We start from the raw sequence: 4,464 nt of genomic DNA, 5'->3' as shown, positions 1-4,464 counted from the left end.
AAAATTAATCGAGACTTTACTTTGATTAATTAAGCTTTTTATTTGGTGAGGAGATAAAAGAATAGACATGATTAGGCATAGTAAAATTTGATTGAGACTGTACTTTGATTGAATTTACTATGGATAATCTAAAAGTTCTCACTTTTAATTGAGACTGTACTTTGGTTAAAAGTGAGAATGCCAACAAATTAATTGAGACTTTACATTGATTAATTTGCAAATCTACAACAATAATTAATTGAGCAATAATCTTTAGATAACCGATGATGAATCTATTTTGAAAAAGCAATGCAATCAATCTATTTTCTTTACTATTGTTTTTATTTCTTTTTATCTTTTAAATTTTATTTCTATCTTTGTTTATCTTAATCCCCAATATTTTTTATTTTATTTGACTAACCGCTTTGTATAGTTTTATAAGAACTAATTTGTTAAAAATCAATTCCGTGTTTGTTGGGAGACGACGTTGGGTTACTTTATCCTTTCTATTTTGTTGACTACTTTCTTAACAATACTGAAGTTGTTATAGATAAGTAGTATTAATTTGAACGCGTCAATGACAGCGTTATCAAATTCGGTGCAACAATTGTGGCAAGGAAGGCCACTTTGGGAAGGATTGCCCCAACCTTGCTAAGGCAGCGACACGCCCTCTAGTTAGGACAGAGGCAACAGGCCTCAGGCGACAGGCAAAGTGCATGCCATGACCGGAGCGGAGACTGCATGCTCAGGTAACCTGATTATAGGTTATTGTTTGATAGCTGGGATGAAATGTTGTGTGTTATATGATTCTGGAGTGACACACTCTTTTGTGCCAAATGCATGTATGAAACGGTTGGATCTGCGGTGTGCGAGCTGCAGTGTGAGCTTGCGGTGTCTACTCCAACGTCGGGTTTGGTCAGGACATCGTCCTTATGTGCTAGGTGTCCAGTGGAGGTAGAGGGACACAGGTACAAAGTGAACCTAATTTGCCTGCCTCTACAAGAGTTGGAGGTAATCTTGGGGATGGATTGGCTCTCTGCCAATTGCATTCTTATAGATTGCCGAGAAAAGAGATTGTTATTCCCCGACTCGGAGGAGCCCGAGTTGTTATCCTCCCAAGGAGTTCTAAAGGAGCTAAGGTGGTGCTCAGTGCTTCATGATCTTCACACATCTAGAGGTGGAAGGAGGACAGATGAAGTTTGTTATACCAGTGGTGCAGGAATTTGAGGATGTGATGAGTCATTATTTTTTTCCATTTCACTAGCCTTTGTGTACCCATTAGACAGTTGATTAGTGCTTAATTGTTCATCATTAGAGTGTTTTTCATCTGTTGGGCTTTATTGGGCCACTGTTCCGAATTTGGACTAATTTCACATTATTTGGCCTGATTTTTGTTTTTAATTATTTTTTAGGTATTTGGGTGAAGCAATTTTGGAGCTTGGACTTTAATATTTAGTTGAAGAGACTTTCCACATCATTGCCACATCATTTCCATGTCATTTCCACGTCAGCAAAGTCAATGGGTCAACATTTGAGGCCCAGAGTGGCATTTTTGTAAATCTGAGTGGCAGAGTGGCAGTTTTGTAATTATGAGTGGCATGGGTGATATGACCACGAATTAGGTCTGCATGAGAGGAGGCCAGCCGCTCCATCATCTTCAACCTCTCTTCAAAACCTCCATTTTCGTTCTCCAAGCTTCCATGGACGTCCCCCTTGCGGTTTTTCACTTTTTGGCTCATTTTTACCGTTTTTATGCATATTTGACAGCACCCATTGAGGGTTTTACGTTTGGAATTCGTTTTCTTGCTTGGGCAGTTCATTTTGTGGGTTTTATTGACTTGGAACAATACCCATTCATGGGGTTTTCGCATTTATATATGACAACACCGTTTTGCATTCCATTTAAGCTTTGAAATCTCTATTTTTGCTCTTGAATTGCGTTTTTCAGATTTCATAAAATAGGGTTCTTGGTTCTGTTTTGTTATTGGAGTTTTGAAGTGTTTGATTGTTCATTTTCCATGTATAGCTAAGTTTTTCATATTGGTTCCTTGAAGAAACTGAATTGAAACCATGAGGTTGATGTTTTGCAATGCACTCCAATTCCCAATTTCTCTTCATCCTATTCAATTTCGTAGCTTTTGAAATGGAATTTGTGATGCTTAATCGTGGGTTCATATTTTGCACAATTTCAGAATCCTTGTCATGCTTAGTGAGTTCGGGTTTTGGCCACAGTTGCTTAATCTGTGTATGTGTGTGTGTGAAATTGAAAGAAGGATGTGTGCTATGCTTAATGGCATAATGAAGCTGTGTTAATTTTCGCATAGTTGATTAATTCGGATTTCATGAGAGTAAATTGGATAAGAGACTTGATTTAGTAACCTGTGATTGGTTGATTTTCAGTGGAATCAAGGGACCAGTACGTTTTGAATTGTGTGTTTAATTCAGTTTTGATTAGAATTTAGCAAACTTGTGTGAATCTGCCAAACCCCCCCCCCCCCTTTTTTGTGTTTTATTGTTGTGTTCATCTAGAAATTTCGCTTTAAATGAAAATATTGGTCGTTGGGAGACGACTTGGTTCACTTTCATATACTATATTTAATATGTTTTAATTTGGTGGGGTACGACCTCTATCAAATTTGGCACCGTTGCCGGGGACCAATCATTTCGTTCAAAGTAAAATTTCCAGTGTGTTTGTGTTTTGTGTTTTGGTGTGTGTGTAGTTCAAGTGTGGTTGAGTTGGTATATGTTCATTGTGATGTTAATGTTGTGTTAAGTTCTGTGCCTGTTTCCATTCCTGTGTGTTTCTGTGTAGTGTAGTGAATAGTGTCGCGGCGCGCATGAATAATGTCATTTGTAGTAGTGAATAGTGTTTGAATAGTGTCCGAATCTGGCATTTAACTTCTGGATTTTTGTTTTGGTAGCTACGGAGCTTGTTTTGACTTGAAATTTTTTTTCCCCCACTTCTAAGACGTTGAACTTGATAGGAAAAATAGCTAGAGCAGTTGGTATGGTCTGAGTTAAGAGATTCAAAAAAAATTTGGACTGATTTTTAGTGAAACTTCAGAGGACCATAACTTTTGCTCTGGTTATCAGAATCACTATTATTTTATATGGATTTGGGGTAGAATTTGATTTCCTACCTTTTTGTAACCAGCCTCGCCGGTTTGCAAACTCAGATTCTCCAGAAAATGCCATTTTCTACATTTCAGCAATGTTTTTTGTGATTTTTCTTCATTTTTTCCACTTTTGAAAAATTGTTAAAAATACTTGTGCTTTGAGTTTTGATCTGATTTTTTGTGCTTCTGTTTGACCACTCAAAGGAATATCCTACCAATTTTCAAGTCATTTGGAGGTCGTTTGAGTATACTTGTAGTTATACCCTTTGTTATGCCAATATCACCACAATTAATGCTTTTTGGTGCATGACTAGGGGAAACCCAAGTGAATTACAACCATTTGACCCTGAGATTGATAGGACATTCCATAGAGGAAGTAGCATCCTAGGAATCCATCTTTGCATGCAGAATATTCAGTGACATTTCCTGATTCTTCTGATTCTCATCACATTCCTGACACTCCTCATTCTTTACATTCTGAGCATACTGTTTATTCTGAGCATTTTCATACTGATAACATGGCTCAACCTCCTCCACCTCATGAGAGAACCATGAGTGAGCTCACTGCACCAGAGTTCACTTATGATAGTTTATGCATACAATACCCTGAGGAGGAGGTTCCATATGTGCTGAAAACTGGTTTGATACACTTGTTGCCAAAGTTTCATGGTCTTGCAGGTGAGGACCCGTGCAAACACTTGAAGCAGTTTCATGTCGTCTGTTCCACCATGAAGCCTGCAGATGTACAAGAGGACCATGTATACTTGAAGGCTTTCCCTCATTCTTTGGAGGGTAATGCGAAAGACTGGCTGTACTACCTAGCACCTAGGTCCATCACAAGCTGGGATGACCTGAAGAGATTGTTCCTTGCCAAGTTCTTTCCTGCTTCAAGGACAACAACCATAAGGAAGGAGATTTCTGGCATCAAGCAGCAATCTGGGGAGACCCTTTATGAGTACTGGGAGAGGTTCAAGAATCTCTGTTCAAGCTGTCCACACCATCAGATTTCTGAACATCTCCTCCTGCAGTATTTTTATGAAGGCTTGCACCACATGGATCGAAATATGATTGATGCCGCAAGTGGTGGTGCCCTTGGTAACATAACCCCAGCTGCAGCCAGACAACTGATAGAGAACATGGCTTCAAATTCTCAACAATTTGGCACAAGGAGTGATGCCATAGTTGTTAGAGGTGTTCATGATGTAGGAGCAGCCGAGTATACAAAGAAGTTGGAAAGTAAGATTGATGCTCTTACCACACTGGTCAATCAACTTGCTTCCAATCAGAGAGCTCCAGCTGCAAGAGTTTGTGGCCTTTGTACATTTGTTGATCATTTTACAGACTCTTGCCCAGCATTGCAACAACAGGC

The 4,464-nt window shown here is 38.9% G+C and overlaps 1 non-coding gene across 1 annotated transcript; it reads right to left on the bottom strand.

The window, feature by feature from the left end:
• Positions 1 to 3,994: 3,994 nt before the first annotated feature.
• On the bottom strand, positions 3,995 to 4,101 carry LOC114192840. The gene has a single exon (XR_003606159.1). It is a non-coding gene; the product is annotated as a small nucleolar RNA R71 (small nucleolar RNA).
• Between the last annotated feature and the right edge of the window lie 363 nt (positions 4,102 to 4,464).

This window comes from Vigna unguiculata, chromosome 7, assembly GCF_004118075.2.
Source record: "Vigna unguiculata cultivar IT97K-499-35 chromosome 7, ASM411807v1, whole genome shotgun sequence".
Classification (NCBI taxonomy): Eukaryota; Viridiplantae; Streptophyta; class Magnoliopsida; order Fabales; family Fabaceae; genus Vigna; species Vigna unguiculata.
The sequence above is the reverse complement of the archived record's forward strand: the minus strand, read 5'-3'. Positions and strand labels throughout refer to the sequence as shown.